Source organism: Lissotriton vulgaris, chromosome 6, assembly GCF_964263255.1.
Source record: "Lissotriton vulgaris chromosome 6, aLisVul1.2, whole genome shotgun sequence".
In the NCBI taxonomy this organism is placed as follows: Eukaryota; Metazoa; Chordata; class Amphibia; order Caudata; family Salamandridae; genus Lissotriton; species Lissotriton vulgaris.
This window is the reverse complement of record NC_141694.1, coordinates 1,634,687,731-1,634,711,644: the sequence shown is the minus strand read 5'-3', so window position 1 is coordinate 1,634,711,644 and position 23,914 is coordinate 1,634,687,731.

The following is a 23,914-nucleotide window of genomic DNA, read 5'->3' as shown; positions in this document are numbered from 1 at the left end:
CAGTTGTAGCGTCCAGCTACAATGAAAGACAGACGCTTGGGATGATTACTAACAGAGCTTTATTTACCGTGTCTTCTCTGTCCCCTGTCCCTACTCTAACTAACCATATCCTGCCTCTACTCCTCCTCTTCCTCTCGCCCCCTAGCTCCTCCCACGCCCAACTACTAGTGTGCAAACATCATAACACCTATTCATTTGCGTGTTGGCCAGCAGGCATTATAGTGCAACTGTACTTTTCCTTTCTAAGCCCTTGCTCACTGCCTTTCTTTGAGTCTGGCAAACTGGTGTTTGCTTTTCTTTTCAAACCCAACCCTTTACTCTTGCTCTTAAGCAGTTATTTATCAGCCTCCTCCAGTTTCTTTGTTGTAAGAAAGTATGGCGTGATCTTTCTTCGATTCTCTGTTCAGCTGGCACAGGTTTTCTTTGACGTTTGCTTTGTTTGTGTTGTGGAATTGGCGCTTGGAAGTTTCCCACTGGCTTTCCAGCGCCTGCTACTCTGCTCTATTTACTTTTTTCGAATACTCCCAAAATTGACCATTTAAAATGTTATTATGCAAAATCTATCAATGCTTGAAGCTTACTTTCTTTTGTGTGAAACTGTGCAATTCATAAACGAGGGAAATATCTTGCCAAGACAAAAAGCCAAAATTTTCAGAATTTGAGATATTTTGGAAACTTTTTGACTCATACTTGGAGAAGCGTGGCTCAGTGGTTAGAGGCGGCAGACCCGGAAGCTGAGATCGGCCATGGACCAGGGTTCGATTCCCCGCCTCGGCGGGTCTCGGGCTCAAAAATTCCATGGAGTCGACAATTCTCGCTCCGGTGCCTACTCGACTCACGGGGTCACACTCTGCGACTCTGGGCAATAGCTTGCTTAATCTCCACTACGGCCCCTCGCGGCGGGATGCCTGCCTTTCGCCTTGTGGATACCCGGCCGGGATATTTCACAGGGGAATACCAGGACGGGTTCCCTAAGCAAGCGCCTTGGGACCCCTGGGTTAAAGTGCGCTATATAAATCGAAACACATTTACATTTACATTTACATACTTGGCACATGACCTGAATGTCTACAGGAAAACATCAACCATCACAAACCTACGGTGAAATCAGGACAGAACTTTCTGACCATTGACATACTGAGATGGGTTGCAACTTGTGCTATTGCATATCTAAACCAGGGGCATACTTAACATGAGTGTAACAATGCCACAGACTGGGGATCACTGCACCCAAACTTTGCCTGTCTTGTACTACTCAATCTGAGGCCAGGAGGCCCATTTCTTTCTTTGCTTCATGTCTATGACACCCTTGGTCAGCATCAATCTTCGAAAGGAGACCTTAAAAATGCTGCTACGTCTGCATTAGATGCTTCCCACCATTACTGCTAACAGACCAATGCTGCTTCTGTTTACAGTTATCAAGTAGGACCTCTCAGGGCTACAGAAACTGAAAAAAGCAAGTGCTGTCAATGGCCTATCTAGACTTACTGGAAATGGGGCACCAGATCATTCACCTTACCAAAACAACTGAACCCAACCAGAGGCAATGGGTAGACACATTTACATAAGGTTTGCATTGACTTGCTTCTCTTGGGCTGAACAGTCAAACAGTATGGAGGGACAATTCACTTACTAATTGTAAAAACACCATTGTATGTATATGCAAGACTGGTTTGGAATTGGAGAGAAATTCTCTCTTTCGATCTTAGGGAGAGAATGCAAAAAAGCTTTTAATAAAATGCATCTTACCTTTATGTTGAGGATAAACGGAGACGGCGCATAGGCACACACACTTCATATTTGCCCCTGAATCCCGCTGCTTCTGAAAAATGATCAGGGATAATCACTTATGCTGCCTCTATGACTTAGCTCTTTAATTTCTTTAGAAAGTTGGTAACATACAAACACCCATGCTCATCTATGAATATGTGGAGTTATTTATTGAAGAATGTTCTAGTACAATGTAATATCTCGCCTGGAATACACAAAGTGCATTTTTGGTACAAATGTGCACCAAGATGACATTTAGCACCAAAAATTGTGTATAAAAGGGTTATAAAATGTTGCTGCATAACTCTATGCATGAGTCAGTGGTGATTATTGTTGTGTATGACAGCAAATCACCATTTTGATAGGCAAAGGAAAATTGATGAGCACTTAATCATGGAATGAGAATCGGGGCTCCTGTGCGCTTCCTTATTATAAGTAGTATGGTCTCACAAAATGCCATGTGCACGCTAGCGCTATCCATGGCTCGTAATACGGACCCAGGGACCCAATCACGGAAGAGAGGTTAAACAAAGCAAAGTTATAAGTCACTATTTCCTTGTCTGCTGAACATGTCCTTTGCATGGAAAACTGAGCCCCGTAGATCTTTCAACTGGCTGCATAGTTTAGACAAAATAAGGTTAACTTTTTGCGACGAAAAGGCTCCTTGCACAACTGGAATCAGGCGAAGATAGATTTATGTGTATTTTTCTACTTCCTCTTTAGAATAGTTTAAACATTTGTGGAAAGTAAAATAGTTTTAGAACCTGACAACTGCAGAATTGTCTACTTCTGGGTAAAAATGAAGTGGCAGGAAGAGCAGAAATCACCAAGAAGGAATTTTAGGTCTTGCCTACAGACAGCTTGTAACTCTCTGTTGTTGAAAGACCTCTTGTGGCCCATTCCAAAAACCTATAGCGGATTTAAAGGCACCCAGATGCTAACCACTGATTAGCTTGGTTGTCACTCATGTGTATACTTTTATTTCGACAACTTTCTTTCCTGTTCTTGTAGTTGACCAACCCATTTAGCATAGCTTGTACACCATACGTTTGAATGCATGAATTACATATAAGAAATTAGCTTAAATGGTGCAAAACATTTGCCTTTATTTCCAAAGTTCCCTTTTCAACCCCTCCCCAACACTTCTTAATCCAAATCACTGACTAACATAGCCACCACTCAAATTACTTTCATATTATACTATACTAATTCAACACTAATCTTTATGGGTTCCAGAGTAACGTAAAAAAAAGCGCTTCAAAACCCCACCAGGGGTACCAAGCTGTTGGACCCGGCCTCGTGGCGTGGTCACCCCTGAACCAGATAGTTTCCCCAGACCCTGAGCCACCCAACCCTTCCCGCCATGTTACACATCCCCGACCCTGGGCTTCCCGTCCTCTTCCTCCATTTCCCTGACATCCGAGGCCGAGGCCCATGTCCCTGCACCTAAAATGGCCGCCCCAGCCCGACCTCGGCCGTCGGCGCCATCCCCAGTCAGGGGGAAGAGCGCTCCCTGTGAGCGAGAGAGGGAAGAGTAGCTTGGTCACACCTTCCACCTCCCCTCGAGAGATGAGTTTCGATCACCCATCCGGCCTCCCCGAGTGCTGGCTCCAGGCCTGCTGAGTGTCTGGGATCCTTCCAGACCCAACTTGAAAGGATGAAAGGAGCCGCCGAGGCGGAACCCCCAACAACCAGCCCCAGGTGCTAAGACCTCCGCCTGCGAGGACTCCGGACATCAAAGGCAAGAAGTCCTATATCAAGGGTGGCTCTGGGACGATCAAAGCAGTTGTATCCTGGACTACGAGAGCCCTGCTGACCTGGTCGCGGCTTCCCTACTATCCGGAGAACTTTTGAGCCCTGCTGATTCGTTCGCGGCTCCTTGCAACCGAGAAGACCACTGAGCCCTGCTGATTCGTTCGCGGCTCCTTGCAACCGTGAAGACCACCGAGCCCTGCTGACGCTGTCGCGGCTCCATCGCTACTTTGAGACTCTTGAGCCCTGCTGATTCGTTCGCGGCTCCTTTGCAACCAAGAAGATCACCGTGAGCCCTGCTGATTCGTTCGTGGCTCCTTCGCATCCAAGAAGATCACCGTGAGCCCTGCTGATTCGATCGCGGCTCGAGAGACTACCCTGGTCCGGCTGGACCCAAGATCATCCCGTATCCCCCAGCTCGAGGATTGAGAGCTGTGCGCCAGATACCTTGAACTTTGAGACTGTCCCGCTACCCTATCCCTGCCAAGACTCTTTGAGCCCCGGCTCGCCTGTACGTAATACTCTGCGGATCCTAAAGATCCATTCTTATTTGAAGAGATAAAGAATACGTTCTCTAAAATCTCCACTGTGGTGTCTCTCTGTTGAAGTGGTGCTAGCGCAGCGCGTACGATTCTAGATTCGAGATCCGCGACCTGAGGGTCTCCCGCCAGTGCTCGGCTGTGTTCCTACGAGAGGTGGATCCCAGGAGGGTCAGGTGCGAAATCTGTCCTCTCCTGAGATCAGCCCTCTAACACAAGCGCTATATAAATACAAATCTCTTTACCTCTTCTATCCCTCCGCTATCCTTCTCACTCCAAATAACTGACTTAACATATCCACTACTCAAATTACTTCATATTTCACTATACTAATTTTCAACACTAATCCTTTATGGGTTCCGGAGTAGTGTGCTACTCGCCAGAAAAGCATTTCAACACCGATCAGGGGTAACAGGTGCAATATGAATGCAAACCTTTCTTCCCCTTCTATCCCTCCGCTATCCTTCTCACTCCAAATAACTGACTAATATCGACCACTCAAATTACTTTCATATTTCACCATACTAATTCACCACTAAACCTTTATAGTTTACGAAGTAGCCGTGCTACTTGCCCAAAAAAGTGCTTCAACGCCCCATCAGGGGTAACGAGCGCTATATAAATAAAAACCTTTTTACTCTCTATCCTTCTGCTATCCTTCCGAATCCTAATAACTGACTAACCTATCCAACACTTAAATTACTTTCATATTTCACTATGCTAATTCAACACTAATCCTTTATGGGTCCTGGAGTAGCGTGCTGCTCGGCAAAAAAGCGCTTTGGCGCTTTGCCAGGGGTAGTAATGTAAATGCAATTACAATACAATACAATATCCTTTTACTGCTTACATCTTGGGAACTACTTTTTAGGGCTCGGGCCTAGCGTACACTGAACATGTAGTGTCGCGCAGCGAGAGTCCTTTTCCCAGCATTTTGAAAATGGACCTGAAAATTCCACGTAGCTTGTGCGTATTATTTCCAAGGTCCATTTTCATTGGCCTTTGCGTGCGTGCTGTTTAATAACAGAACACGCAATAGGCCATAGGCGGTCTCGTAGCTCAGCCTATGGCCTATTGGTGTCTGTTACGCGCACCAGAGGCAATATGTTTTGAATTATCAAAACATATGCTTGCAGTGGCGCGTGCGTGCCCACCACTTGCGGGTTTTTTTTTTTGTAGTTCGCGATCGCTTTCGATCACTTTCATTTCTCGCAGATTCGTCTTGAGCTAATTGCTAGTCTCTGATCTGCAGGAGTATTAAGGATAAACGAGCGGCTAATGTTGCACATAGCGCTGAATGCTGCAACATTGTAGAACTCTTGTGGTTTCTATGGTTTCCAGAGGATGCGTTTCCAGTATTTGTCTCGAGCGGAGGCAGAGCGCCTAAGAATTCTTCTGTTTTTTCGAGAATTGACTTCACTTCAAGTACTCCATAACCAACGAATATGTTCTAAAAAGTTACTTTTTAATCTGTTTAATTCAGTTCTGTATGTTTGTGAATAGACTCTGGTGGTTAACCTGCTCTGGGATCACGCACATTTTTTAGGAGCAGGGGCGTGTTTATTCCGATATTTGAGCTGAAAGTGAGGCGGCGAGAGATGCGGAGGCAGGATGTTCTGTGATGTTCTGCTGCGGGTGCAGTTTTTGTCCATGGCCCGAGGGGTGTTCCCGGCAGACCCGCTGTGCCAGAGCAGAGGTGCTAGGAACCCCATCAGCATCTGTTGGACACCCCCCTTTCTCACAGGTCCTGTCTCAGCCATATACAGGGCCATCCTAGCCCCTCCGTCCGTGCCTACTTCTAGCCTGATGCTGACCTTGGCACTTAAACTGGCTGCCCCTTTTCCGTTCCCGCCTCCACCGCTGTCAGTGCGTGCGTACCCACAGTGCTGCTCTCATACTGTGTATGGGAGCAGCACTGTGAATAAAAAAAAATCAGTGCACGGACTATACCCAATGCAACGGGACCGAGCAGCTGCCGCCGACGGGAAGTGTTCCAGAGGGCACCTAAGCGAGGTCTTTCCGTTCCGAAGTGCACAGAAGGTGCCCGGATTAATGGGGAAGGATTTTTGAGTCAGAGCCGGGCAGTGCTAAGCCCCTCAGAATGGCTAGGAAATCCACCTGCGTATTAGCTCCCACCGCCGAGGCTGTGCCAGGCCAAGTTACGTTCTCTCTTGGCCCGATATATACACAGTACATAGAAACAGGCAACACAGGCAGGGGTGTGCAGGTTGAGCAGTGTGTGAGTGTGCAGGGTGAGCAGTGTGTGAGTGTGCAGGGTGAACAGTGTGTGAGTGTGCAGTGTGAGCAGTGTGTGAGTGTGCAGGGTGAGCAGTGTGTCAGTGTGCAGGGTGAGCAGTGTGTGGGTGTGTAGGGTGAGCATGTGTGAGTGTGTAGGGTGAGCAGTGTGTGAGTGTGCAGGATGAGCAGTGTGTGAGTGTGCAGGGTGAACGTTGTGTGAGTGTGCAGGGTGAGCAGTGTGTGAGTGTGCAGGGTGAGCAGTGTGTGAGTATGCAGGGTGAGCAGTGTGTGAGTGGGCAGGGTGAGCAGTGTGTGAGTGTGCAGGGTGAACATTGTGTGAGTGTGCAGGGTGAACAGTTTGTGAGTGTGCAGGGTGAGCAGTGTGTGAGTGTACAGGGTGAGAAGTGTGTCAGTGTGCAGTGTGAGCAGTGTGTGGGTGTGTTGGGTGAGCAGTGTGTGAATGTGTAGGGTGAGCAGTGTGTGAGTGTGGAGGGTGAGCAGTGTGTGAGTGTGTAGGGTGAGCAGTGTGTGAGTGTGCAGGGTGAGCAGTGTGTGAGTATGCAAGGTGAGCAGAGTGTGAATGTGAAGGGTGAGCAGTGTGTGAGTGTGCAGGGTGAGCAGTGTGTCAGTGTGCAGGGTGAGCAGTGGGTAGGTGTGTAGGGTGAGCAGTGTGTGAATGTGTAGGATGAGTTTGTGTGAGTGTGTAGGATGAACATTGTGTGAGTGTGCAGGGTGAGCAGTGTGTGAGTGTGTAGGGTGAGCAGTGTGTGAGTGTGCAGAGTGAGCAGTGTGTGAGTATGCAGGGTGAGCAGTGTGTGCGTGTGCAGGGTGAGCAGTGTATGAGTGTGCAGGGTGAACGTTGTGTGAGTGTGCAGGGTGAGCAGTGCGTAAGTGGGCAGGGTGAGCAGTGTGTGAGTGTGCAGTGTGAGCAGTGTGTCAGTGTGCAGGGTGAGCGGTGTGTGGGTGTGTAGCGTGAGCAGTGTGTGAGTGTGTAGGATGAGCAGTGTGTGAGTGTGCAGGGTGAGCAGTGTGTGAGTGTGCAGGGTGAACGTTGTGTGAGTGTGCAGGGTGAGCAGTGTGTGAGTGTGTAGGGTGAGCAGTGTGTGAGTGTGCAGGGTGAGCAGTGTGTGAGTATGCAGGGTGAGCAGTGTGTGAGTGTGCAGGGTGAGCAGTGTGTGAGTGTGCAGGGTGAACATTGTGTGAGTGTGCAGGTTGAGCAGTGTGTGAGTGTGCAGGGTGAGCAGTGTGTCAGTGTGCAGGGTGAGCAGTGTGTGGGTGTGCAGGGTGAACAGTGTGTGAGTGTGCAGGGTGAACGGTGTGTGAGTGTGTAGGGTGAGCAGTGTGTGAGTGTGCAGGGTGAACGGTGTGTGAGTGTGCAGGGTGAGCAGTGTGTGAGTGTGCAGGGTGAGCAGTGTGTGAGTGTGCAGGGTGAACATTGTGTGAGTGTGCAGGGTGAGCAGTGTGTGAGTGTGCAGGGTGAGCAGTGTGTCAGTGTGCAGGGTGAGCAGTGTGTGGGTGTGTAGGGTGAACAGTGTATGCGTGTGCAGGGTGAACGGTGTGTGAGTGTGTAGGGTGAGCAGTGTGTGAGTGTGCAGGGTGAGCAGTGTGTGAGTGTGCAGGGTTAGCAGTGTGTGAGTGTGCAGGGTGAGCAGTGTGTGGGTGTGTAAGGTGAGCAGTGTGTCAGTGTGCAGGCTGAGTAGTGTGTGGGTGTGTAGGGTGAGCAGTGTGTGAGTGTGTAGTGTGAGCAGTCTGTGAGTGGGCAGGGGGAGCAGTGTGTGAGTGGGCAGGGTGAACGTTGTGTGAGTATGCAGGGTGAGCAGTGTGTGAGTGTGTAGCGTGAGCAGTGTGTGAGTGTGCAGGGTGAGCAGTGTGTGAGTATACAGGGTGAGCATTATGTGAGTGTCCAGGTCCAGCAGTGTGCGAGTGTGTAGAGTGAGCAGTGTGTGAGTGTGTAGGGTGAGCAGTGTGTGAGTGTGCAGGGTGAGCAGTGTGTGAGTATACAGGGTGAGCATTATGTGAGTGTCCAGGTCCAGCAGTGTGTGAGTGTGTAGAGTGAGCAGTGTGTGAGTGTGTAGGGTGAGCAGTGTGTAAGTGTGCAGGGTGAGCACAAATGACGTGCTTTGGTGCCAGTGAAGTCCAGTGCTTTCACTGGGACATTGTTCTAGGCACTTAGAAGACCTGGTACATGCTACTTAAGGCACACTGGTGTGGTGGTGTTAAAGACAGGGACACTGCTTTCAGAGTCTTTGACTCCTAAGGGGGACCCCAATCACCTGCCAGCTCTTTCACAGGAGCGCAACATTTCCATGCTGCTTTGTTGGACAGGCCTCGTGAAGGGCTCACTCCCTCCCCGCATGACAGAGCCTGGACACCGGGTCTCCCGGGGTCCCCAGAAGAACAACCCCCGACGAACCCCAGAAGCCACCCGCAACCCGTCCCCTACGGGACGCCTGCTCCCGGACATCTCTGTATCCCTGGCCCGGGCCACCATCAGCACCATTGCCCGGCCCAGCCGCCATCTTGGACACTGCACCACGAGGCCGCGTGGCCTCAGCTCGACCCCAACCCTGGGCCTGGCCAGGCCCCGACATCCTGGCACCACCATCCACCCAGGAGGTGAACGGACCACTTGGCAGGTCAATGGGAGAGAGGAGTGTCGATGGCTCTCCCCCGCCAGGTGCCGATCGCCCCCAGCCTCCCCGGGCGCTGGCTCCACCCCCCTGCTGGGTGTCTGGACTCCCTCATCCCGGACCTCCCGACCTCCAAGAGCGAGGGTCCGGACATCAAAGAAGGCCAGACCTATAACTGGGGCAGCTCCAGAGCAGGCAGGCAGTTGTATCCTGGAGTCGAGAGACACCGTGAAGAACTCATCCTTGACGGACTGCTGGCGCCGCCGCAGCCCTGCCTTGTGAACCATCGTCCTGCCTGCCGGCGCTGCCGCGGCCTCCTGCAACCTTCCTCATCGTCCAAGGGACCTGCTGGCGCTGCAGCGGCCCTCTGCAACCTACGTCGTCCAAGGGACCTGCTGGCGCTGCCGCGGCCCTCTGCAACCTACAACGTCCAAGGGACCTGCTGGCGCTGCCGCGGCCCTCTGCAACCTACATCGCCCAAGGGACCTGCTGGCGCTGCCGCGGCCCTCTACCACCTACATCATCATAGGGACCTGCTGGCGCTGCCGCGGCCCGACCCTCCAGAACTCCGAGCTCGAGGATTGTGAGCTATCCATCATTTCACCTCAATACCATATCGGTATCAAGACTGTCCCGCTACCCCCTATCCCTTCCAGAGACTAGAATTGAGAGGACCCTCGTGTCCCGACCTCACTGTATCGTGATACCTTGCTTTCAGAACTGCATATAAAGAGCGTTAACCTTATCCTTGTGTGGTGTCCATCTGTGGGGGGGAAGTTACTTGTCTGTACGATCGCTGGAGACAGCTCTCCCCGGAGGCCTCTCCCCTCGTCCTCGGCCGACCCTCCAGGTCTCCGTCTAACATGCTTCCTCTGACCAAAGCTTCCATTCCAGTCGTCAGACCCCAGTGTCTCATAGAGGATCACACAACACTACACAGACACACACCACACACACACACCACACACACACCACACACACAACACAACACCACACACACACAATACCACACACATAACACTACATACAAAAGACCACACACACCACACACACCACACACACACCACACACACACCACACACACAACACCACACACACACAACACCACACACACACACCACACACATAACACTACATACATAAGACCACACACATAACACCACACACACTGCACACACACCACACACACAACACCACACACACATACACACAACACCACACACACACCACCACCCACACAACACCACACACACACACACACACTCACTTCCACACTTTCACCAGGCACACACACACACCACCAGCCTTCGGTGCACACTTTCAACAGGCACACACAATACCAGCCGACACTGCACACTTTCACCAGGAACACAAACACACCACCAGCCATCAGTGCACGCTTTCACCAGGCACATACAACACCAGCCGTCATTGCACGCTTTCACAAGGCACACACACCACCAGCCATCTGTGCACGCTTTCACCAGGCGCACACACACAACCAGCCGTCTGTGCACGCTTTCACCAGGCACACACACCACCAGTTGTCAGTGCACAATTTCTACAGGCACACACACCACCAGCCATCAGTACACAAATCAATTGTTAACGCATCCACAATTAACTATTGTAGTAATCACAGTATGACACACTTTACTTTTAAACATATTCATCTAAAGCGCAGCATGCCACCATTGCTACAATTCAAATCCAACCCACATAATTCCACTACACACCACATGCGTACAATCCATAACACATGGCGAAAAGACATTGTCATTTGCAATGCCATTAGCACAAACTCAAATAAATCCGAGACCTATTGCATTCCAGTGCTTGTTTCTTTTGCTTTAAGCATTCCATGGGAGTACATGTGTTTTCTTGTTCTCTTGTGCTGCCTTCCTGACACATCCTGCCCCGCTCTCCACATTGCCTCACCGCATACTCCCCAAGCATGTTTATAGCTTCTCCCAACCCTCTCCCTCAGCTTATTATTTGCATTTTATGCTATTTTTTTAACCCTCACTCCCCCACCCATTTACTTTGTTGTTCTTCCCCCTGCTCTCGCTGCTCAGGTGTTTATTCCCCCCTTCCCACCTACTCTACTGTTGCTTCCTGCTCCACTCGGATTTCTGTTTTCTTTCACGCTTGTCCCTACACCTATTCTCTTGCTATTCCTTCCCACTCCACGTTTTATTTATTTATTTTTTGATTAATTTTTTTGCCCACCAGTGCCCTCGCTTTCTACTAATCACCTCTTGCCATACTCTTCGGTTGCACCTTTGCCCTCATTCACCTTCCCTTGATGGTTAACAGCATCCGCAAAAAGCATTGGCAATGCAATATGTTGAAAACGCCAGACCTATTGGCTTTGCCAATGCATGTTTCCACATACAAATTATTGTCACATCTTCAACTAAGGTCTTTCTTCTTTGTTTTAAACTATGAGACGTTTATAAAAAATACTGCATCAGTGAACGATCACCAGGTTTAAGCCCCTACACTGAACACACTCATGCAGATATCTTCGTTTCCCACAAATTTCTTTGTTCCCCAAAGATTTTGTATAATTTTCTGCAATTTTTTTAACTTACCTTCTATTTTTTGTTTTTCCCTAAATTTCCAATTACAGAAAAAGCCTGTTCAGAGGAAAGAGGAATGACTGGGGCTAAAGATTCGAATCTACAGTGGCAACTATTCACAAATACCAGCAACATGCCAGGCACTAACTGTGGCGCCCACTGATTTCAAAGCAGCTCATTTCAATGGCAGGCTAAAATGAGCTGTAAACTCCTGCATGTTAAGGTTATGCTGTAAAGTTGCTCAGCTCAAGTCACTAGGGGGCATATTATCAAGACAGGCGATAAAATTATCGCAGTTTAAGCGGCAGAAACTGCCACTAAAACGGCGATAATGGGCTTGATAATAAGCTCTATGGAATTCTAATTGAAGCCCATGTTAGATGTCCTTCACATTTAACATGGGCTTCAATTAGAATTCCATAGAGCATATTAGCAAGTCCATTATCGCCGTTTTAGTTGCAGTTTTCTGCCGCTAAAACGGCGATAATTCACCTGTCTTGATAATATGCCCCTCAGTCACCACAAAAGTCATGTTCTCCATAAATGGCAGCATCAAGTATGTGTGTGCTGGTAGGTGCAGAATCATACAAAGCAGGTTTTAGAAGGGGCGATCCCAGGGGGGACAGAGGTCGTTCTCCTGACCACCCCGTGACCCGCCTCTCCCAGGAACGCTGCCGAGCACAGGCGTGAGGCCCTACCGGAGAGGGCTTCGTATTTAGGATCGTACACGCTGAGATTCCACCACTCTATAAATGGACACCACACAGATATTACTGAATAAAAGGTTCCTTATCAATCACTAGTTATGAGGTAATTTCAGGTCAAATAGTCAAGTATTTACATTTAAGTCGAGGGTTCGTAAGTTCTTGGTTGCAGGGGTGTGGGAAGCGGGACAGTCACAGTACTAGGGCCAGTACGACGTGTGTCCGGTGCACGGCTCTCAATCCTCAAGCCGGGGGATACGGGCTGTTGTAGGCGTCGGTCGCACTGGTTGCTCCACTAACCCTCCTTGAGATACGTTGTTTCGGTAGCGTCGTCGGTCTAGCCGGACCAGAGTACTCTTCGAGCCGCGACTAGGTCAGCAGAGCTCGGGCACGAGTGGACGGAGCGTCCTTCAGTTCTTGGGGAGCCGCGACCACGTCAGCAGGGCTCACGCCGAGGTTGTTAAAGTTCGAGGGAGCCGCGACCAAGTCAGCAGGACTCAAGCAGAGGTTGGTAGATTTCAAGGGAGCCGCGACCAAGTCAGCAGGGCTCACGCCAAGGTTGTTAAAGTTTGAGGGAGCCGCGACCAAGTCAGCAGGGCTCACAAAGGTTCCAAAGTTCAGGTAGCGATCTTTTCGTGAGATGATTGAGCCACGACCAGGTCAGCAGGGCTCTCTTCTTCCAGGATTCAACTGCCAGCTAGTTCCAGAGCGGCCCTGTCTATAGTCCTGTTTCCCTTTGAAGTCCGAGCCCTCGCAGGTGGGTATCTGGTGCCCGTGGGCTGATTGTCGGGGTTTCCCCCTATCTGGCCCTTTGATCCTTTGAAGATGGGTCCGGGGGTTTCCAGACACCCAGCAGGAAGTGGAGCCAGCTCTCGGGGAGGCCGCAGGGGTGAACGAAACCAGTCTTCAGGGGGAGGCCAGAGGTGTGATCGAAACTACTCCACCCTATCTCACTCAGAGGAGCCCTTTACCCCCCAGCCGGGTATGGCGCGTCTGGTGCCTGTGTTTCACTGGGGCCGGGGTCATGCAGGGAGCTATGGAGTCAGGGATCTAAGGGAAGGGTGATGGCTACCGTAGGCCTTCGGGGTTGATGCGGGTTGGGGGCGTCTGTTACCGGGAAGATAGATGGCAGATACGGGGATGGTCGTGCTATCGGTAGGGTCATGGAGGTAGGGGGCAGAGAGAAGATGGGACGACCGGGAGTTTCTGCTGTACAGGGGCAACTGTTGGGGTGCTGAGGGTTGGGGGGTACCACGCCACGAGGCCAGGTCTAACAGCAGGCCATGAGGTAAGGTGTGTAGAGGTGCAGATACCATGGCATCGGTACACAGAGGGATTGCTGAGAAATCTGTGTTGAGGGGAGATATAGTGGGTAGATTGACGTCTTGACAATAGGACTTACAAATTGTAGCTGAATAGCAAAATTTAGATGGGGACAGAGACCCTACATGTGTGTGCAGTTGAATACATTTCTAGGTTTTGCCTGTACATCGATTTGCTTGCGAAATTTCTTGTAAAAAAAAAAGAGTAAAACAGACTTAGCTTACCATTCTTTACTATTAGTTGGCTCCAACATCACTCTCATTTCCTTGCTTCTTATTGGTCGGCGCCTCTTCCTCTCCTCCAGTTTCCACCTGGGTCTTCGCAATGGGTCCCTACTGTGAAGCCTGGACCAAGTACTGCTTCCTATGGCCAGTGTCCTTCCACTGGCAGCAAGACCTGTCAGATACTCGATTTTTTAAAGTTTTTAAGACTGTTTAAATACATGCACTCCTAGAGTGCGTGTCTCTGCAGTCCCTCTCAATCCTGACCATTCATTTCCGTAATTATTTTAGTTTTCGACATGCACTTCTAGAGTGCATGTTTCTGCAGTCACTCTCAATCCTGAACAGCCATTGCTTTTGTTAATGCACTCTAGACCGGGTAAGAGCTTCCATGACTGCTCTGCTGTGACAGGAAGGCACAGTGCCATGACAAGATGTTACCAGCAGAGACTCTTCCCTCCACACTGTGGGCGTCTTTGACAAAGAATTTGCGTAGGGCAGTGCCGCAAATCCTTTTGCTGTGCAGCCCTACGCTAATTCGAAAGGGAACAAATGCATATTTGCAAGATACAGTGCATTCCTGTCCTTTCAGCCATCACTAGCGCCTAATTTGTAGTCGAGTGCCAACGCAGGCACCCGTGAACCATGGTGCATGGGTGTCTATGTTGTTGGCATGATTCTACGGTGAGAAGGGATGAGAAATGCAAACACGCTGACGTAGGTTCCACAGGTAACTAAATGTCAGTTGGCTCTTCAACATGTAGGTTCAACTATAGTAAAAAGGCAAAACAAAACCTCAAGCTACAGGCCAATTACTGGCTCTAGATATTTATCGAGCAAGAAGGCTGGGTGCAGCGCTATATGGAGCAGAGATCTGGGGATTGAACCCCACAGGGGGACTTGAAAGAGTGGAAAATAAATTTATAAGAGCAGTACTCATGTTACCTTGGAATGCCCCTTCAATCCCAAGGCGCCTTGATCTTGGCCTAAAGAATATAGTATAAGTGGCAGCTTTTAAACCATTGGCTTTCTGGCTCAGGGTCTAGACCACTGGTTTCCCATTACTGTTGAGGCAATTGTGTAGGGAAGTAAAATTGTTAGATAAAACGGAGCGCCTACCTTGGCTCACGTACATTAAAATCTGGTTGTCCAAGCTCGGGATGAACAAATTCTGTGATAATCCTGAGCAAATCTGAAAGGGGCACCTTCCTGCGCAAAAACATAATCATGGGAGCCGTTTTCCTCGTTCTATGTGTGCTACAGAATGCAGCACATGTGGAAAGAAGGAAAAGAAATTTAAACATTTCTCCTCATTACTCCCGCTCTGGGAAGGAGTAGGTTTTTGGCGCTGCCCTAGGTTTATGTGGTGTTATAAATCTGGGGCAGTGTCAAAATCTATGGGTGTTGAGTGGGAACACCCATAGCAACGCCTCCTTGACGTAGAGGTAAGGCAACGCAGCGCTTTGTGCTGCCTTGCATTACTCCATATCTATGAAGCCATGCAAATCCACGCAGGGTGGCTTTGGGTACCTCATAGATATGATTGACAGGCTTGCACCACCGGATGGTCAATAAAAGTAATGCTCTGTCAGAGCAGGCCTCTTGTAAATAAGACCCTGTATATCTATTGTCATGCTTGAGGCGGCAAGTGAATGCATTTTTCAATGAACCAACAAATCTACTTTTTGAAAAAACAGTTTTATTTTTCCGTGGTCTATTATGGTTTATAGTGTGTGAATTCTCTGGATCTGCAAATGCTGTGCTCTTGAAAAAACAATAGCGCCAGGATTGAGAGGACTGGATGTGGCATAACAGTCAGAGCAGCCAACTTTGAAGCTGTGGAAGCAAGTTTGAGTCTCAGCGTCTACTATGTGATTCTGGCCAAATCATCTGACCTCCCCATGCCGAACAAAAAATGAATATGCTTTTTGGTAATATAACTAGTTGCTCATGTAAAGCACTCCAATAACTGTGGGATGAGTTTGCACCATATTAAACTGCAAAAATATGTAAAAATTGTAATGACCCACCAAAATTGCCAGACCATAGTGTGCCAGCTCTGCTTTTAACAGATTACATGTTACTGTTAGCAAACACACCTATGGGGCTGCAAAATTTACTTAGCCAATATATAGTGGTGTGCAAAAGATATTTAACCCACATAAGACATTTAGAGGCAGGGTTAAGCTAGGGGAAGCTTACGTGGAACAAGTGAATAACTTTGACTATCTAGGGGTGAGAATTGCAAACACGCTTACGTTGGTTCCACAGGTAACCAAGAGTCAGTTGGCTCTTCAACATGTAGGTTCAACTATAGTATAAAGACAAAACACACCCAATCAACAGGCCAATTACACTGGCTCTAGATATTTAATGAGCAAGAAGGCTGGGTGAAGCGGTATATGGAGCAGAGATGTGGGGATTGAACCACACAGAGGGACTTGAGAGTGGAAAATAACTTTATAGGAGCAATACTCATGTTACTTTGGAATGCCCCTTTGATCCCAATGCACCTTCATCTTGGCCGTAAGAATATAGTATAAGTGGCAACTTTTAAACCATTGGCCTACTGGCTCAGGGTCTGGACCACCAATTCCCCATTACTGTTGAGGCAATCGTTTAAGGAAGTAAAATTGGTAGATAAAATGGAGCGCCTACCTTGGTTCAAGTACATCCAAAAACAACAAAAGGTTGTTTTCAGGTTCTTTGGGGATTGTATCCAGAGCTAGGTCTATAAATTTCCCCGAGGTCCTCCCCTACCGTAGTGTTTTTTGTTGTCAAGTACATCCAAACCTGGTTGTCCAAGCTCGGGATGAAGGAATTCCGGGATAATCCTGAGCAAATCATGAAGAATACCCTGGAATGTTTAAAGAGCATATTCAGCAAACATATCCATGAAAGATTGCCGCACAACAACAATACCTGTGTGCAAAAAGTGAGGTTCCTAGATTTTAAAGGCACTATGATGTTTAAATCCATTCTAGACAGAATTGAAGCACGGCAAGCTAGATCTAGTGTCTTAGAAATCAGGTATGGAATTCTTTCACTAAATAACCTCCGTAGCAGAAAGAAGGATTTTCACACGCATTAATGTTCTGCGTGTGAGGCGAGTACTGAAACAGAGGAACATTTGATCTGTTTTTGCCGTGTGTATCCTCATATAGGAGGACATAGATAGTCCCATTGCACAACACTTTACATCACATTTGAGGGAAGCCATTAGGATACTGAGAAGTAATTATAAAATGGAACGGCTAGTTTCTGCACTTTCTATATATTATTGTATGCTTGGTGATTGAGATGCAATATAAAGAAACACAACACAAGACATTGAAATGTATATTAAGTATGTTTTCAGGCACATTTAAGCTGGATGGAACCTTTAGGAGCAAGGCCTATAGGAAATAACTAAACTTGATAGCACTGTGTTGGAAAAGGCATTATATTGCACAAGCATTTAAAGTAAACTAATCTGCTGTTTTATCCTTTAATGTACAACACAACCTTAAGTGTCGAATTTAAATGGTCTTTTTTCTTGCGTTATGCCTATTTGTTGCAGTACAAATATTTGACATATATGAATGATTTTTATTTGTAATTAATGCTGCTATTCATAGCTGTACTTATCTTAATAATTTGAGCATTATAATATGAATGCTAAGGGTTATTGCTATAGTCCACATTGATTTGTTCCACTGGACCGACCACCGCTGCATCCACTTCACCTTCAAGAAACCCACCACGCACCACCGCACCCAACAGATGCCTCACCGCTGCTGGAGCAAAGTCACCGAAGACTATGCTAACCAGCACCCTCGCGCAGAACCCACCCGCCGACCATACCGACCCCGACACCGCCGCCCGCACCTCAGACAGTGGATCAACAACTGCGCAAACACCCTAGCCCCGATCAAGAAACCCTCCAACAATCATACCAACAAGAAAGCCAGCTGGTTCACTGAAGACCTCCGGGCCTCCAAGCAAACCTGCCGAAAGCTGGAGAAGATCTGGCTCCATGAACGAACACCGGACAGCCACGACGCCCACAAGAATGCCACCCGCAGACACCATCACCTCATCAGATCCGCCAAAAGGGCCTCCTTCAAAGACTGCATAGACAACAGCGCGCACAACAGCAAAGAGCTTTTCAACATCATGAAGGAACTCTCCAACCCCAGCTGCAACACTAACAACGTCTCACCCTCGTAAGACCTGTGCGACTCGCTGGCCACCTTCTTCCACCACAAGATCACAGACATCCACGACAGTTTCAATGCCACGACTGCCCTGACAACCACTGAGACCTCCGCCCCCATGACCACCATCCGCACCAACCGCCTGCTCTACTGGACCAACATCAACGACGATGACACCATCAAAATCATGAACGCCATCCACTCCGGATCTCCGTCAGATCCATGCCCACACCACATCTTCAACAAAGCCAGCACATCCATTGCACCCCATCTCCGGAAAGTCATCAACACCTCCTTCGAGACAGCAACCTTCCCGGAGAGTTGGAAGCACGCCGAGATCAACGCCTTACTCAAGAAACCCAAGGGGGACCCCAAGGACCTCAAGAACTTCTGGCCCATCTCCCTGCTCCTGGTCCCGGCAAAGGTCATCGAGAAGACCGTCAATGAAACAACTGACCCGCTACCTCGAGACGAACAACATCCTGGACCCTTCCCAGTCTGGGTTCCGCAGCAACCACAGCACCGAGACTGCCCTCATCTCCACCACCGATGACATCAAGTCCCTGCTGGACAACAGATAAACGGCGGCCCTCATCCTCCTGGACCTGTCAGCCGCCTTCGACACGGTCTGTCACCACACACTATGAACACGCCTCCACAACGCTGGGATCCAAGAGAAGGCCCTGGATTGGACCACCTCCTTCCTCTCCGGCAGAACACAGAGCGTCCGCCTTCCCCCATTCCTCTCTGAAGCCACCGAGATCATCTGCGGCGTACCCCAGGGCTCATCCCAACTCTGTTTAACATCTACATGGCACTGCTCGCCCACTCGCCCATCGGCACGACCTTAACATCCTCTCCTACGCCGATGACACTCAGCTGATACTCTCCCTCACCAAGGACCCCCACACCGCCAAAACCAACCTTCACGGAGGAATGAAGGCCGTTGCTGAATGGATGAGGAACAGCCCACTGAAGCTGAACTCGGACAAGACGGAGATCCTCATCCTCGGATCCAACCCTTTGGCCTGGGACGACTCTTTTATGGCTGACCGCACTGGGAACTGCTCCAACACCCACCGACCACACACGCAACCTAGGGGTCATTCTCGACTCCACCCTCTCCATGACTAAACAGGTCAACGCCGTGTCCGAACCTCCTGCTTCAACACCCTCCACATGCTCCGTAGGATCTACAAGTGGATCCCTACTGAAACGAGAAGAACAGTCACCCAGGCCCTTGTCAGCAGTAGGTTGGACTATTGAAACACCCTCTACTCAGGAGCCTCGGCCAAACTCATGAGACAGCTCCAACGCATCCAGAATGCCTCTGCATGCCTGATCCTCGACATCCCTCACCCCAGCCACATCACACACCACCTGAGAAACCTGCACTGGCTCCCGGTCAACAAGAGGATAACCTTCAAGCTCCTCACCCACGCACACAAGGCACTCCACAACACCGGACCAACGTACCTCAACAGACGACTCAGCTTCTACACCCCCACCCGCCAGCTTCGCTCCGCCGACCTCGCTACAGTCCCCCGCTTTCGAAGAGCGACCTCAGGCGGCAGATCGTACACCCTCCTTGCCGCAAAGACCTGGAACACCCTCCCCATCCACCTACGGCAGACCCAAGACCTGCTGACCTTCAGAAAACTCCTCTAGACCTGGCTTTTCGAGCAGTAGCAGCATTCCCCACCCCAGCGCCTTGAGACCCTCACGGGTGAGTAGTGCGCTTTACAAATGATATGATTGATTGATTGATTGATCGGTCTTATCAGTAATTTCTAGAATTGAGTTGCTATAGTCATTGACACTTTAATGCCCAAGCACTTTTTTATCTCATGCTTTTTTCACCTGCTCCCAGTATGGAAAATAGTCAAGTAGATTTTTATACTAATTACTATTAAGTGAAAAAGCAGTGATATGGCTTTACCATTCATATTGCATTGAGTATTGACTATTGATATACTTGTATTCTTTATATTAAGAATAAATATCTGTAACATATCTTTTCAGTCTACACATATAAATGTGCAGATTTTTTGACACAGAAAGCCCTAGTACCTAATGCAATTGTAACGTAGAACTTTGTGTTTAAAAATGTTATTGTTGTTATTTTACTATTCATTAAAAATGTAAATGCTCATGGGTCCGTCTCCTGTACACCAAGCCGGTGGCACACGTTATGGCCAATGGACACATTTCTGACGACTTTCCACTGGCACGGGGAACACGCCAAGGCTGTCCCTTGTCACCACTGCTTTTTGCCCTGGTACTGGAGCCGCTGGCATCATGGATTAGGTGGGAGCCAATGATACGGGGACTCAAATGGGCGGAAGGGTGGGAAGACTGCATCTCCCTATACGAGAATAATGTATTGTTATAAATGGCCTCCCGCAGGCGCTCCATACTGATTCTCCTAAATATCTGTGAGCTCTTTGGGCGGGCATCTGGATACACCATGATAAACTGGTCCAATTCTGTCTTATATGTACTACACGGCCCCTCCACTGCAACCCCCTAAAGACTGCCCGCTCCAGGAAGACACATTTAAATATTTAGGTATATACATAACAGCCAATCCGGATGATATCTTTTTTTTTTATTTTATTTTTTTAATTTTTTGAAAACCTTTATTTAGACCAGAACACACAGCTATTCAGCCTGACATCCCGGAGGCAAGGCAGCAAAAGTAAAGGAGACCAATAGTGTCAAACAATCGAGGCAGAATCGTCAAAGGTTAATTTTATGATATAAAAACAACAACAGGCGCCCACGGGCGCGAAAGTGGCAGTGTAGAAAGTGTGACGCTGGGTGTCAGGGATAGGTAGGGGATAAGGCAGAAAACACTAAAGAAAAGCAGATTGCAGGATGGGAAGGAGGGGGGCGGGGGAGGTATCAGGAGATAGAGATAACATCAATGCTCAGTTGGCGTCACAGGTCAGGGAAAAGCGATGTCCTGTTGATCAATAGGTTCGGGCGGTTGACACACATTTCCCCTATAGTCGTTCCATGCTCCCCAAATTTTCGTCCAAGTCCGGGGTTTCCCTCTGGCCACATAGACTGTCTTTTCCCTAAACATGCACCAGTCCATGTTGGCCTTCCACTGCACCAATAGAGGGGCCTCAGTCGCACCCCATCTCTGGGCTATGTCCCTCTTCGCCAGCATGTTCCCAAGGGTGACCCACCTAGTCTGTGCAACGTTGTGGTCGGACGGCTCCCATACATTCAAGAGGCATCGACGGGCCTCCGCCTGGGATGCCACGCCAGTAACCTCCGCCATCACTCGGTGAACCCTTCTCCAGTAGGAGGTGATCACCGGGCATTCCCAGAGGATATGTAGGAAAGTGGCAGGAGCCCCACAGCCCCTGCGGCAGAGACCGTCAGGTGAGAAACCCATACGCATCAATCGGGGCCCTGTCACGTACACCCGGTGCAAGACCTTAAACTGCACGAGGCGAAGACGGGAAGAAATGGCAACCTCCTTAGGAGAGGAAACCGCACTCTGCCAATCTTCGTCGTCCAATTCGAGACCATCCGCCCCCCACTGATCTCTCAAGCCCAGGAGGAGGTCTGTGCGTGTATTAATCAACTTCTTGTATGAGAGGGAAATTGCACTGTCTGGCATATGCCCATCCAGGACTCTATCTTCCAGCGGGGAACTTTCGGGAATGACGCCGTCCGGCGGAGAGGCCGAAAGCAGCGCATGTCTCAGCTGCGCATAACGGAAGAACTCCGTCGCGCCCAGCTGGTATTCAGCTTGTAGCTGGGGGAAGGTCTTAATCAAACCCCTAGAGATCATGTCCTCAACCCTGCTAATGCCAATGAGGTCCCACTTATCAAAACCCTTGGTGTGCCACAGCCTACCCAGGATGTCGGAGTCAAAGAGGGGAGTGAACCTCGTGAGCCTATTCTGCCATCCCTGCGCCTTGGTAACCGCCTTCCAGGTGCGGACTGCCGTCCGGGTGGGACCCGTTAACTTGCGGTCGAAGGATTTGGAATACAGGGCACGGTAGTAATTACCGCCGCCCGTCAACCACCTATCCATGGCGTACCCGGGGTTCACCACTGGGCCGTAAAACCCGTGGTTCAGGGCAGCTAGCTGCGACGACCAATAATAACGGCGCACATCGGGGAGGGCAATGCCCCCATCATACCAAGGGAGCGTGAGCTTGTGGAGGGCGACACGGGGGCGACCCTCCCAGAGGAGATTACGAAGAAGGCTTTCAATCTCACGGAAGTAGCGGGCCGGGACAGGGTCTTGCGTGTTTTGTAGTGCGTACAGGAATCTGGGCAGAGCCATCATTTTGAAAAGGGCGGCACGGCCAAGGAGGGAGAGTGGTAAATGGCGCCAACTGTCGACATCACGTCGCAATCGCTGAAGAGGAGGGAGCAGGTTGTGATCATACCGGAGCTTGGCACTACCGGATATGTAGATACCCAAGTATTTGAAACCGCGCGAAGCAATCTGAATACCGCAGCCCCTAGGGAGGCGCGGAGTATCTCCTTTGAGGACATATAGAGAAGACTTGGCCCAGTTGATAACCAGGCCAGAGTACCGCCCAAAGAGTTTGATGGCGTCACAGGCCACAATAAGGGACCTGCAAGGCGAAGACATGTACAGCAATATGTCGTCAGCGTACAAGGAGACCCTGTCCTCAAAGCCAGGGGCCCATTCGATACCCTTCAAGTCGGGATGTGAACGCAACAGCGCTGCAAGGGGTTCGAGGGCCAAGGCAAACAATAGGGGGGACAGGGGGCAACCCTGTCTGGTACCGCGTCGTAGGGGGAATGGCGCCGATAGGCGGCCATTGACCGTAACATTGGCCATCGGGTCAGCATACAGGAGCTTCACCCAGCTAACGAAAACCGGTCCAAACCCGAGTTTGGCCAGAACCGCCCACAAGTAAGGCCATTCAAGCGAGTCAAAGGCCATAGTGGCATCCAGGGACGCCAACACAGCCGGCTCTTCAAGAGTGTGGGCCCGGGCCATAACCCCATGAAGGCGGCGCAGGTTCAGGGCAGTGTTACGGTGGGGGATGAACCCAGACTGATCGGGGTGTACGAGATCACCAATGACCCCAATCAAACGATTGGCCAAGAGTTTAGCGAGGACCTTGGGCTCCGCATTAAGGAGGGAAATAGGACGGTAAGAACGACAAACGTCCCGTGGTTTGCCCTCCTTATGGATGACCACGATGGTGGCCAAGCGCTGGTCCAGGGGGAGAGAGCCCCTCTCAAAGGATTCCAGAAACATCTTACGGAGATGCGGGGAGACGGCGTCCGAGCGGATCTTATATAGTTCTACTGGTATGCCGTTAGGCCCGGAGGCCTTGCCGGAATTAAGTGAACGGATCGCCAGATCAACCTCGTCCGCGGTGATGTCCCTATCCAGGTCCTCCCTGTCTTCCACGGAGAGACTGGGCAGGTCGATGTCAGAAAGGAAGGCCGTCGAGTCCGCCTCCGAGCAATCCGAGGCAGACTCATAGACCCCCCGAAAGTAGTCTGCGAAAGAATCCACAATGGCGCTGGGATCCGTGAGGATCGCACCGTCGTCACCAAGAAGCTCCGGCACCACCCGACTGGCCATATCTCTTCTGTCGAGCCAAGCCAACAGCTTCCCGGCCTTGTCGCCCACATCGTAGATGCGACCTTGCTGTTCCTTGGCCAGGACAAGAGCGGCATTGGTGGCCAGGGCGTGGTACTCCGCTTGTTTCAGCGAGAGATTATGGAGGACCAAGGGGTCCGGATCGGATCTCAATTGGGCCTCGAGGCGTAGCACTTCCTGCTCAATAGTCAGCATAGCTGAGTCTCTGTCACGACGGGTAGCAGCAATTAGTGCCTGGGCCTCACCACGGAGCACCGTCTTAAAAGCTTCCCACAGTGTAACGGCCGACTCCACCGAGCCCACATTCTCAGAGAAGTATAGGTCAATAGATTTGGCCAGAAGGGA